Source organism: Camellia sinensis, chromosome 6, assembly GCF_055761805.1.
Source record: "Camellia sinensis isolate YWXY chromosome 6, ASM5576180v1, whole genome shotgun sequence".
Classification (NCBI taxonomy): domain Eukaryota; kingdom Viridiplantae; phylum Streptophyta; class Magnoliopsida; order Ericales; family Theaceae; genus Camellia; species Camellia sinensis.
Window position 1 is genome coordinate 145853632 of NC_138966.1, and position 14063 is coordinate 145867694.

Sequence of the window (14063 nt, forward strand, 5' to 3'; positions counted from 1 at the left end):
TCATTCGGTGGAAGAACCAGAGAGTAATGAGCTATTCGCAGATGTCGGCAAAGCGGCAGATCAGAAAGTAGTGGAGAACTTGGTAGAGGTAAAAATAGATGAAAAGAACCTGGATAAGTTCTTTTTGCTCGGTTCGTCGCTGTCCAGCACTGAGAGATTTGAGGTCTTGGAATTCTTAACCTCTAACATCGAAGTGTTCGCCTGGACACCCTACGACATGCCAGACATTGATCCAAACTTCATCTGTCACCAACTCAATGTCCACCTATCCGCCAGACCAGTCATTCAGCGCACTCGCAGATCGACACTTCACCATGCCGAAATAGTGGCGGAAGAAGTAGGTAACTTGCTGGAGGCAGGAGCAATTAGAGAGGTGCACTACCCAAAATGGATCTCCAACACAGTCGTAGTACCAAAGAAGAATGGCAAATGGCGTGTCTGCGTCGACTACAAAACAGTCAATAAGGCGTGCCCAAAAGACAGCTTTCCTCTACCACGGATAGATCAACTGGTAGACCTAACGGCGGGGCACAACCGACTTAGCTTTCTGGATGCATACAGAGGCTACCACCAAATCGCCATGCATGAACCAGACCAGGAGGTCACATCCTTTACAACTCCAAGAGGACTATACTGTTACAAGGTCATGCCCTTTGGCCTAAAGAACGCAGGGGCAACATTCCAACGAATGGTCACCAAGATGTTTGAACCATTATTAGGAAGAACGATGGAGGCTTACATCGACGACATGGTGGTCAAAAGCAAGGATGAGAATGACCATCTCAAGGATCTAGGAGATATGTTTGAAATTCTGAAAAAGCACAAGTTACGCCTCAATGTATCAAAGTGTGCATTCGGAGTAGGATCTGGCAAATTCTTGGGCTTCCTTGTAACCAACCGGGGTATAGAAGCGGACCCCTCCCAGATCAAAGCAATTCAAGATTTGGAGAGACCAAACTCAGTAAAAGAAGTACAACATCTCACCGGCATGACGGCCGCGCTCAATCGGTTCATAAGCCGATCGTCAGATAGACTACGACCATTCTTTCAAGCTTTAAAAGCCAAGTTCGAATGGGACGAAGAATGCGACCAAGCACTGGAAAGCCTGAAAGAATACATGTCCTCTCCACCATTGCTGGTCACCCCAATACCAGGAGAAGAACTCTTCCTATACCTTGCAGTCTCTCAGCATGCAATTAGCGCAGTGTTGGTCCGTGCGGAAGGAATTCAACATCTGCCCATCTATTATGTCAGCAAGACATTGCTGGGAGCCGAAACAAGGTATTTGCCACTGGAAAAATTGGCATTAGCCTTGATGATGGCCTCCAGAAAATTGGCACACTACTTTCACGCCCATACCATAGTCGTTCTCACAGCTTTTCCATTAAAAGCTTTGTTTGAGAGGGCGAACTTTTCTGGGCGAATTTTGAAGTGGGCAGTAGAGCTGGGACAATTTGATATCAAGTTCAACCTAGAACCGCAGTAAAAGCTCAATTTTTGGCAGATTTCGTCGCAGAGTTTACTCTTGGAAGTCATCATATCTGCCTAGTCGACCTAACTGACGCAACCGAACTAGGGATGGAAGTTGACGCCAGAATAGCACAACCCCTAGTAGAAGGTACTCAGTCAGACTCCAAGACAGACCAGACTATAGACAGCAAGGAAGAAGCAAACCAAGCTACAACAAACCAAGGCTCACCAATAAATAAAGACTTGGTTCAGTCAGATAGCGAGGGGCACACAGCAAGCATGGACCTTGAAGAAAACACCAGCAACATTCTTGACCCCACGACATCATCCGACCCCTCCACTTGCTGGAAGTTGTTCGTTGGTGAGATGTGAAAGCTCTTCGTGGATGAAGCATCCAACCAGCGTGGTGTAGGACTTGGCATAGTCCTCATCTCACCAGACGGCCTGGTTGTGGAGCAAGCAATCAACCTTGGCTTCCCAACATCCAACAATGAAGCGGAGTATGAAGCGCTTCTTGCAGGACTCAAATCAGCATACTACATGAAGGCCACCGAATTAATGGTCTACAGCGACTCACAACTGGTGGTAAACCAAATTTCTGGCGACTATGAAGCAAAGGATGATAGGATGGCCAAGTACCAAGAATTGGTCAGAACAGAGATCAAGAAATTTGAAGTAGTAAGGATAGAACAAATCGGCAGGGAGGAAAACAGCAGAGCATACGAACTAGCAGGCTTCGCCTCAATGGCAGATACCTCCATACCTCATCCACTACTGATCGACTACCTGCCTAGACCAAGCATTGAAGACCCCGAAGCAGAAGAAGTATGTTGCGCAGAACTAGGCCCCTCTTTGATGGATCCCATCATCCTGTTCTTAAAAGACGGCATCTTACCAGAAGAGAAAAAAGAAGCCAACAGAATAAGAGCGAAGTCGCAGCGATTTTGGCTCTTCCCATCCTTGGCATTATACAAAAAGTCATTCTCAAGACCTTACCTAAAGTGTATTCATCCCAGCAAAGTGGAAGCATTCTTGTTCGAAATACATGAAGGGGTGTGCGGAAGCCATCGAGGCGGAAGATCGCTAGCTTACAGGGCCATTTCACAAGGATACTGGTGGCCATACATGCAGGCAGACTCGGAGAAATATGTGAAGAAGTGTGAGAAATGCCAAAAATTCGCACATCAAATACATCAACCAGCTAGAGAACTCCTACCATTAACTAGCCCATGGCCTTTCGCAATGTGGGGCTTGGACATAGTAGGACCACTTCCAATAGCACCCGGTAACCGGAAGTTCTTTCTCGCAGCAACATACTACTTCACAAAGTGGGTGGAAGCAGAAGCATTGGCATCAATCAAGGAAAAAGATGTGAAAAAGTTTGTCTGGCAAAATATCATCACTCGGTTTGGAATACCAAAAGCCCTAATTTCAGACAACGGCACTCAGTTCGATGGCAGAATCTTCAGAGGCTTTTGTGAAAAGTACAAGATAGAGTTCTATAATTCTACACCGGCATATCCTCAAGCAAATGGCCAAGCAGAAGCATCAAATAAAGTTGTCTTGGATGGACTGAAGAAAAGGTTAGAGAAGGCAAAAGGCAGGTGGACGGATGAACTTTCTCATGTTTTATGGGCTTACCGCACCACACCTCGTCGATCAACAGGAGAGACACCATTCTCCTTAGCTTATAGAATGGAAGCAATAATCCCACTGGAAGTTGGCCTCCCCACAATTCGAAGCGAAAATTTTGATCCAGACTTGAATGAAGAAGCCATAGCATTAAAACTCGACCTTGCGGAAGAAAGAAGGGAAAGAGCACTGGTTCACACTGCCTCATACCAACAAGAGTTATCCAGGAAATACAACAAAACGGTGCATCCAAGACAATTCAAGATCGGAGATTGGGTACTGCGCAAAGTAATGGGAAATACCTTGATCCCAGGAGATGGCAAGCTAGGGCCTAATTGGGAAGGTCTTTACAAAGTGGTTGGGTTAGCAGGTAAAGGGGCATACCACCTAGAAATCAAGGACGGCAAAGCAATCCCTAGACCATGGAACACCGCCAATCTCAAGTTATTTTATTTTTAGCTTTCCACTTTCAAACACATGTAATTTTTTATTTCCTCAATAAAATAAATCGATTCTTTTCAGCATGAGTTGTTCTATGTAAAAGTTAGCTTTAGTGAAGTTAGGAATATTGCAAACACAGTATTCTAAGTTGGCTGGAAAAACTAACTTAGAGGTTGGCTGGAATAAACCAACACCCCTACTAAGCCCAGGATAAGGATCCAGGCTGCAGGACTTTTGGTCGAAACAACCAAACATTTTATTCTAAGTTAGCTGGAAAAAACTAACTTAGAGGTTGGCTGGAATAAACCAACACCCCTCCTAAGCCCAGGATAAGGATCCAGGCTGCAGGACGTTTGGACGAAAAAACCAAACACTTTATTCTAAGTTAGCTGGAAAAAACTAACTTAGAGGTTGGCTGGAATAAACCAACACCCCTCCTAAGCCCAAGATAAGGATCCAGGCTGCAGGACGTTTGGACGAAAAAACCAAACACTTTATTCTAAGTTAGCTGGAAAAAACTAACTTAGAGGTTGGCTGGAATAAACCAACACTCCTCCTAAGCCCAGGATAAGGATCCAGGCTGCAGGACGTTTGGACGGAAAAACCAAACACTTTATTCTAAGTTGGCTGGAAAAAACTTAGTGGTTGGCTGGATTAAACCAACTCTTCGTACTCTTCAGCCGAAGTAAGGATATGGCTGAAGAGTGGTTGGCTGGATTAAACCAACTCTTTGTACTCTTCAGCCGAAGTAAGGGTATGGCTGAAGAGTGGTTGGCTGGATTAAACCAACTCTTTGTACTCTACAGCCGAAGTAAGGATATGGCTGATAAGTGGTGGGCTGGATTAAACCAACTCTTTGTACTCTTCAGCCGAAGTAAGGGTATGGCTGAAGAGTGGTTGGCTAGTAAGCGTAGTTAGTTTGACCAGCTAAAACCGAGATAAAAGTTGGAAGTGAAAAGATCATGAAAAAATCATCACAAGTACAAACATGCAGATCAACCGAAGTAAAAGTTGAAGAAAATTTTCATTCATCAAAAATCAAATACAAAAGAGGGGCCATAGCCCGGTTACAAGAAGCAAAAAGTAACAAAGAAGAAAAGTACAAAATCAACTGAAAATGTCTTCAATTTCGACGTCAATTTCAACACCGACTCCGGTTTCAGATGGACCAACAGTCTCTGTTGGAAGCACATTTTCCGTCGTCAAGTCTTCAACTACTGGCTCCAACCGAGCTAATTGATTGTTGACAACCGGAGCCTCAGTTTGCTCATCTTCTTCTTCATCGTCAGACGCTTCAAGAAATTGTTTCTGGAGGTCGGCAGCATACTCCGCCAGTGAGGCTGGAATGAAATACTGCGGAGCATTGTAGATATCGGTGTCAGGCCCACAACCGAGCTGCTCCACCGCACCCCTCCTCCCGCATTTGAAGAACAAGTCCTTTGCAGCTTCGCACTGTTGGATGTACGCAGCCTCGCCATCCTTGAAACCCTTCGCCTCAGCGTCCTCAGCCTTCTTCTTCAAAACTGTTATTTCGGCGTCTTTAGCGCCCTCAAGCTGTGCCATCTCCCACAAATATTTGTCTTTCACTTCGGTAACAGATCGCCGTTTATCACTGTCAGCCGAGGCAACTAGTCCGGTTAGACGAGTTACCTCGGCCTCCAGCTCGGCCATCCTTTGTTGAGAACGTGTTAGTTCGGCAGTCTTGGCTTCGGCTTCCGCCATCGCTTGTCTCGTTGTTTTCCGGAGCTCCAGCACTTTCTTATGTGCAATATTGTTCTTCTGAATGGCCTGAAAAAGAGTGGTGACTCTCTATTAGCCGGACTGACAGTTGAGAAAAGTTAGACAAAGAAAAGGGAGAGCCACCTACCAGGATCATTGATTTTGTTGAAGACCGGATGGCCTTCAGCTCGGTGTTTAGTTGCTTGTTGTGGTGCTCCATATCTTTCGGAAGGAAAACACTCTTGGCTAGATTGAAAGCCATCAAGTGATCCTTCTCAGCAACGACCGAGTCAGTCTCCTGGATATCTCGGTCTTGAAATGTGAGAATTGGAGCCCATTTGGAGGAGTCAGCTCGGTCAGATTGCTCCGGTTGAAGGATGGGTTGAGGACTTGGTGGAGGGATGGATTCGTCCTCATCCACAAGTTGTTGTTCGGTCGGGATAGACCGGGCGCGCTTAGAGGGGCGTGATGAAGAAGGCTGTTGAGAAGGGAGGGCCACAACGGCAGGCTGCGTTTGGCTTGGTGGCGGTACTTCGGGTCTGTTAGTTTCGGTTAGAAGCGCCCTTACTCTGTTCCTTTTAGCCATTTCCTCTTCAGTAGTTAGTGGGATCAGTCTGATTTCTGGCAAGGTTGGGTCCAGTTCTGGGGCCTCCTCTAGCAAAAAGTCGGTCACTCTCGCTTTTCGGCGGCCGCTGTATTTGTAGGTTGGTTCGAACTTCAGTAGCTTAGCCCAACTACGTTCTGGATACCGTAGTGCGGCGCGCAAAGTCGCTAGATTTGGGTAGCTGTATAAAGAATAAGGTGGGCAGAATCTGCAAAAGAGGACAACTGTTAGTTCGGTTGAAAAATTAAAAAATTGAAATATAAAATAGCACGCAAGAAAACCGAAGTAATTATACCGGGTTCTCCTTTTTTCCAATTGATTCTTCGGCCAGGAATCTGGGCTTGGTGATCCTCAAAGTTCCCAGACACCCAGAAAAAATCATCGTCGTTTAAGTCTTTATCTGGTGTATCTTTTATTATCTTCTCTCGGCGACGACGTATTCTTAAATAGTATACCCACCCATCTTCTTTTGAACCAATGGAGTATTGGTGGAAGATTTCGGCCAGACCGAGGTTAAGGCCGACTTGACGGTTTAGTTCGGCTATTCCCATTATTATGCGGTATGAATTGGTGGATAGTTGGGTTGGGCATAGTCTAGTTTGCTTAAGAAACTCGCAAATTAAAGGTTGGACTGGAAATCGTAGTCCGGTTTCAATTATGGATAAGAGGGTGAAGGGGACAAAGCCTTCATTGCCCTAAAGAATGACATCTTTTTCGGCTAAAATCAGGTGGACGTCATCGGGTATATTGTAGTCTTTTCTGAATTCGGTTAGGCCGCCCGAAGTGTCTACTAGATACCTATATTTTCCCATTTATTGTATAATTTACGAATAAATTAAGTTCGGTCCAAAAATTGTTCTCAGTAGCTCGGTTGAGCGCGCAGAGGAGTGCCTGGGCAACCTAAGTCTGCAAAGGAGAAAACAAAGGGGTTAAGCACAGATCATCGGACCGTGCTACAAAATAAAAGTACAAAAAATAGGAGCCCTACTTCGGCTATGTGGATGCTACAGGTTCTAACTCGGTTTCTGCAAGGTGATTTGTAGCTCGGTTTGAGCAAGGCTTTACTAGTTCGGGCTTAGCAAGCGTCTAGATATCTCGGTTGAGGAAACGATTCTGTATGATCGGTTGACCACCTAGGGGCAGCTTTCTGAGTTCCATCTAAAAAACTAAGAAAACTGGTTTAGCCCCAAAGGCCTAGATCGGTTGAAGCTTAGGTATCTCGGTATGCTAAGTGCAAACCTAGTTCGGTTGGTTACCTCGGCTAAGGTCTATCAAGAAGTGGTTTGACTTATTCAAAGCTACTGGTTACACAAGTGTTAGTCCGATTGTAAGCTGACTAGATTTTTACCTAGCTTAAACAGTATCCTAGTTTGGTTGCATCATGATTTTGGATCAAAAACCTGTTTTCTATAGGATATTACATATACTCATGTGTTCTATGAAGTTTTTTCCATAAAAGTACAGAAGCAAAACAGAATGGACAAATATGTTTTGCAAAAACATAGAAAGCAAAATATGAAAAGAAAATAGATGAGCAATACTAACCAGATGAATAGGCAAGGACTGGAGTTGGAAGCAACGGAAAGCAATCGATGAGCTCTTTCAGAAAACGAAGAACAATGAAGAACTCAATGGAAAGGAAGAAGATGGATGGCAAAAGTAGAGGGACTCTGGCGTCAGGGTTTGTTTTTGTTTGAAAGCCCAAAAATTGGGCGGGACTGTTCAAAAAACACAAAGTACGAAGACGGCGTGACAGCCGTCCTCAGTCAATCAGAGCGTGCCACGTGTGATTAGAATGGGAAGCGTTACAGTCGCTGTGATTGAAGAGACGTTTTGACCGGACAAGCAGAGCCCGGAGTGAAATTAGCTCGGCTGGAAAGGCTAAATGGTTTTTTTAGCTCGGCTGGAAAAGCTTAAAAACTTCAGCTCGGCTGATAGACAAGTAATCCCTATCATGCTGTGCAGATGGAATTAAGGGGCAATTGAGAGGGTAATTTATGTAAAAATTGGGCCGAGCTAGGTGATGGGCCGTTATGGGCTACAGTATAAAGGGCCGAAGTGAAATGGCCATGTAAGATACTCCGGTTGTGCGATATTTTGGAGTTAGTCCGGACCTAAGGACGTGAAGCTAGACCGGTCCAGTAGAAGATCGAAGTTAGATCGGTCTAAAGGTTCCTTGGAATTAGACCGATCTTGGAGTTACGCCGGTCTCGAAATATTAGTTCGGTTTGACCACGCCATGGGTTGTGCATGAGGAGCCGCCGTAAGAGCAATAAAAGGAAGAGTTAGTTCGGCTTACTCTTCGACTGTACATAAACATATTTACTTCGGTCATATTGGAGTTCGGCCATGATAAAACCATCTCACTTGGTTTAAGCAGTGAGGGGGGTGTTAAAGGATAAGCATTATCCTTCAGGAGTATGAATCCTAGGAGGACTCTGCATGGAGGAATAGAAGTCCTACTAGGATTGTGCCACACGAAACCTATAAAAGCTCACAAACATCACCTTTGGGGAGGTAACACACAACTTTGCTTTCTGAATACACAGAGTTTTGCCTATTTGCCAAGCTTGCTAACTTAGGCATCGGAGAGGTTTCCAGCACACACCCACCGGCTAGCTCACGTTTGTGTTTTCAGGTGACAAAGCGACGACGTACAGAGGAGTGCAGACTTGATCAACAAGATTATACGAGAAGGTTTATTTCTTTCCCGTACAATCTCTTTAATGGCACAAACTACACATGCAAGTCTAATTCCAAGATTATATCATGATTTTAAGGCTACTAATAAAAAAATAACCTTCAAATATTTCACATACAAATCATAAATTTACATACAACTATAAACAAAATTTTATCTAAATTTCTAGCTATTTTAATATATGAACACAAATCTAAAAATTTAACAATTAAAAAGAATGAGAGGGTTATGAGAGTTTTCTTATTATGTTAGGTTGCTAACGATTTATCGTCCGAATTTGATTTATGATTCTGATCGTAAGATATGACCGTCCCGACTCCATGATCGTCTTGCTGAAATTTCACATCAATCGGATGCGATCTCACCGTGATCTTCCATTGGATTCTCTTAGAACTTTTAGTTGTTGATCATCATCTTAGACTCAGAATTCCCAAGATTTAACCCCAAAAATGGATTCTACACATCGAAAAACCTAAGGGTGGTCATCTCCAAAGTCATAAAACCACTCAATTAACCTAAATGTACTAGGATGCACCGTAGCACATGAGCCGAGAAACGTTGGATAAAATTTAGTTCATCTTCTCCAACAGCCGCAGCATGCACGACAAAAAGACCCAGAAATTTAGTTTCAATGTCACCGGTTCAAATACTTGTATCGTCTTCATTATAACTCTGTTTTATCTTATTTTTCTGTCATTAGATTCACCTCACGGCCTAGTTTTTGGTTCACTACTCACACGCCTCGTTCCGTCTCTTTTTGTATGCCATTGGATCTCCAAAATTTGACGAACAATAAGCTTATTTTCCTACCGCCTCGGACATTTTTTCGAACCATCTTTCAGACTCCATAACTTTCTTAATTCTTAACGGTTTTACTTCATTCTTTCGCCAATCTCTTCAACTTGCTTCATACTTCATGTTACATAACCTATTTTTCTCACTTCTTCCCGGAATGGATGGTTTTGGCATGCCGAAAGTAAGCCGAAAACCAACTTTTAAAATTCAAAATAAACTTCTCTTAACTTTGTTTTTTTTTTCATCCATCTTCTTTCTTCTTCTCTTTCTTCACCTATAACACTTTGTGAATGGTGGTTCTAGATGATAATGGAAATAGGTGATGGTGGTGGTGGCGGTCCGACGGTGTGCCGATGGTGGAGAAGGTCGCGGGTTGGTGATAGTGTGGGTTAAGGCCGTGGCTATGGAGGTCGAGGGGATGAGGAAAAACATAGATAAAGAATGAGAAAGAGAGTTTTGAGAATGAGAGGTGGAGAGAAAGGGAGGGAACTGAGAGAGATGAAACTGGAAGTGAAGAGAGGTGAGGAAAACTTATGCTCAATTTATGGGCAAAATGAGGAAGAGTAAAAGAAGATAGAAATTAAAAAGAAGGGATAAAAGGAAATGGAACAGCTGGTGTATATATCATCTGCATGTCCACCACATGTTCTTTTAATCTAGAAGATGATTTCACAGGGAAGGTGGGAGGTAAGAAAACAAGGGGAGTAAACCCATGGTTTTTGATTGGGTTTTAGTACAGAAAATATTACGTTCCAGTGTAATTTGATTACAAAAAAAATATAAAGAAAAATATAATAAAAATATCATACGGTTCATAAATTAATATTGCGTAATAATATAAAGTCAAAAATATTTTATTTTATTTTATTTTGAATAAATTTTCAGTATAAAAATTTACAGACTATTAAATTCAAAATATTGTGAATAATTATTTAAGAAAATTAAAAATATACATATTATTTTTATTATATAAAAATACGGGGTTTCACATCTTTTGCTGCAATTCTTCTCTGCATTTTGCTGCATTCATTCCATTATTTTTTTGTGAAAAAGAGTGTATACACTAAGTGTGTTCGTTGAATAAATAAATTGTAGTGCTGTATTTATTTGTTGTTGATCATTTCATCCTGGGAGAAAGACGTCCATATTCTAAAAGCACCAAGGAGAGGATGAATTTGTCTTAAGGACACAGTGTCAAACACTGAACTTGATCAGATTATTATTGGAATAAATTAATCAAGTAAGTTGTTTAATTTATTATTCTATTTTATTTGTTTATTAAATCAGATTTTAATTTTGTTTTTGTAACAAAATAAAATCTTTTTTATTTATTTAATTTTATTTTTAGTTTGATTTTTGTAATCAAACAATTTTCTCTCATTTCCTTTATTTCTTTTGTATTCTGTTTGTTATTAAGTACACAAACAGAATTAATTAATTACAGTGAATATTGTCCAACAAAAAAATATATATATTACAAACATGTTTAATATTAAATTCTAAAGCATGCAATCCTAAGGTTATATATAATATAAGATAAGATCTGTTTCTCAATATACTTCACTTGTTGATTACTGGATTTTAATTTGCAAAACCGCAAACATGAGGTGGGAGATTAGAGGGTGGCCCGGCATAAGTTATTGGTATATATGTCAAATAATGGGTTTTGATGTATTGAAAATTCCAATTCAACAGTGGTTCATCCACTTAAAATTAAAGTTTCAATTGAGTTTTAGTGACGTGGAAAAAAAAAACACACACACAATCAGATGAGGTCCATACACATATTAAAACTATTAGAACTCATTTTCTAGACCTCCCAAACATTTTCCATTCAAATTTTCAATATTTTTGACAAATTGGCAAAAGTAGTTCAACAACATCTCCTTAGTTTGGTTCAAGTCTAACTCCTTAGTTTATGTAATTGTATTCAAATTGGACAAATCCTCCATCTTGGTTCAAAGTCAAATTTTGAATAAGTCTTCGTTTGGGATGTGAGTTGATTTTTTAATTATTTTAGCAAGAGGCTAAAAAATTTCGTTTGAAATAGACTTTTTAACTTTTTTGAATGTTGTGAGAGAAAAATAAAATAATTATGATTTGAATGTGACATTTTATCTTATTTAACTAAAATAGTCAGTCTTATCCTATATAACTATTTTAGTCCAAATGAACGTGTCAAACATAACTTAAGAGTGAAATTGTTCAATTATAATTACCCCACTTTGTTCACATTGAAATTCATGCGTCTATACGAGTAGCAATGCAATCTCACTATTAAATAAATTAATGTTTTGACATGCAAAGTAATGCATTAAATAAATCATATGATAGGCATTAGTCTGATAAACTTGGGTTTGAATATTTCAAGGCATTACATCACTAGTGCCGGTCATTAGAGTTGCCATTTGTGACTAGTAATGAATTCAGCCGATTCACCCAAAAAGAATAAAAAAAGAATTCAGCCAATTAAATAACAAATTGAAGTTTTCGTAAATATTATTAATTATAGTACCATATTTTTAATTATATAAGATTAGACATGATCATATTATACCGTCAAAATTAAAATTAAAATTTAATTATATAATTATCACGTTAAAATGATGAAAAACTTATTTATAAGTCTTTTTTTCAAACATTTATGGTAGGTTAAGGCCTGTGTAATTTCTTATAGAGTCTCAAGTCTTATTTAGATAGGAATGTATTTCATAAGATCCTACATAGACGTAACATGACGTGACACCTATATAAACGTGACGTGACACCTATATAAACGTAACGTAACGTGACACCTACATAAACGTAACGTGACACCTCGCAAACTTAATGAGTTTTTATTTTTTTAAATTGAATGTGAAAATGTTGTTGATTTATGTTGGTGTCACGTTACGTTTCATATAAATATGATCTATGATAACATTCATTTTTCTATATAGGAAATTGAATGTTGCCCTAAATCATAGGTGTCACGTTACGTTTATGTAGGTGTTTTGTTACGTTACGTTTATATAGATATAATCTATGACAACATTTAATTTCATAAGGAAATTGAATGTTACCATAGATCATAGGTGTCACGTTACGTTTATGTAGGTGTCACGTTACATTACGTTTATGTAGATATAATCTATGGTAACATGTAATTTCCTAAATTGCATGTTACCATAAATCATAAGTTTCACGTTACGTTTATGTAGGTGTCACATTACGTTACGTTTATATAGATATGATCTATGGTAACATTCAATTTCCTATATATGGTTTTACTATTATTTATGATATTAACAACTAATATTGAGGGTAAATGTGTCAACAAACTTCTCACAGAACTTATGGGCACATAAATTTTTTAGTAGGACCATATGTAATATAAGTCTCTCTAATAGGACTTATAAATAATTTTTTCTAAAATAATATATATATATATATATATATATATATCTATTATTAGAGTAAGTCACTCAAAATATGATATTTGAAAGAACACAATATGCTAGAAATAATTGTTCTTTTTTTTGACTTAAATTATACAATCATCATGTTAAAAAATAACTTATATGTTACTAGGGTAAGTCATATTTGAAAGCACACAAAATATGTTAGAAATAATTGTTCTTTTTGTTTTTGTCAAATAAAGGGAAAAGAATAAGAAAAATTTAATAAGACTTGATCCCAAACTTCATAGGAGAGATGGTTTTGTAAAATGAATAAAGAATAATGAAAAAAGTTGGGATACATTATACTTGTCTTCTTTATGTTTAGTTATTCTTCCATTTTGGTTCTTAAAGTTATTTTTTTCTCCCAAAATTAGATAGAAATGACACATTATTTTGGTTTAGTTATTTTTTCGTTTCAAGTTTTTTCAATTATTTTAAAAAATAAAATTATATACAAAATTAGATAGAAAATGACACATTAATAATCACGCGACATTTTTTTTTATTATATATAACTCGTACGTTTGAAAAAAAATCTAAATATTAATATAATAATTTTTTTTATGATATGTGACAACTAGAATGACATTTTATATATAATTTTAAACATAAATTAACTTTATAAATAAATAGAGAAAAACTTGAAATATGAGAAATGAAGAAAAAACGTGAGCCGAGGTTGTTTGAGATGTTCTAAATAAGTGTTTTTTTTTTTTGTTTTTTTATTAAATAAGTTTGAAGTGATGTAATAAAGAGGTGATGTGACTTAAATAAGATGATATGACTTAAATAGGATAGTGATTTTTTAACTTTTTAGAAGGATGCCAAACTTAGCCAAAATAAAGAATGACAAAATAAAGGGCAAAGTGTAATTCACCGAAAAATTATAATAAAGGACTTGTTTGGGAAATCGATTATATTTGACTTTTTAATTATTTTAACCTGATTAAAATAATTGTGTTTGAAAAGATAATTCTTTTATTATTTATAGTTAATTTGATGATTATAAGAGAAAAAATAAAATGATTATGAGTTAGATGTGATATTTTTTTTAGGACTTTTCTTAAGTGTGCAACTTACACCTTACACTTACGCCTTTCTGTTTGCTGTCCTGTTTTATGTTTACACTTTTCACTTACACCATTTGTGTTGGTTGCATATGGTGTGCAACTTTAAGGGGTTGCACACCATAACAGCACCCTTTTTTTTATGAACTATTTTAACTTATTTAATTTATATTGAATATTTTACAAAAAAAAAA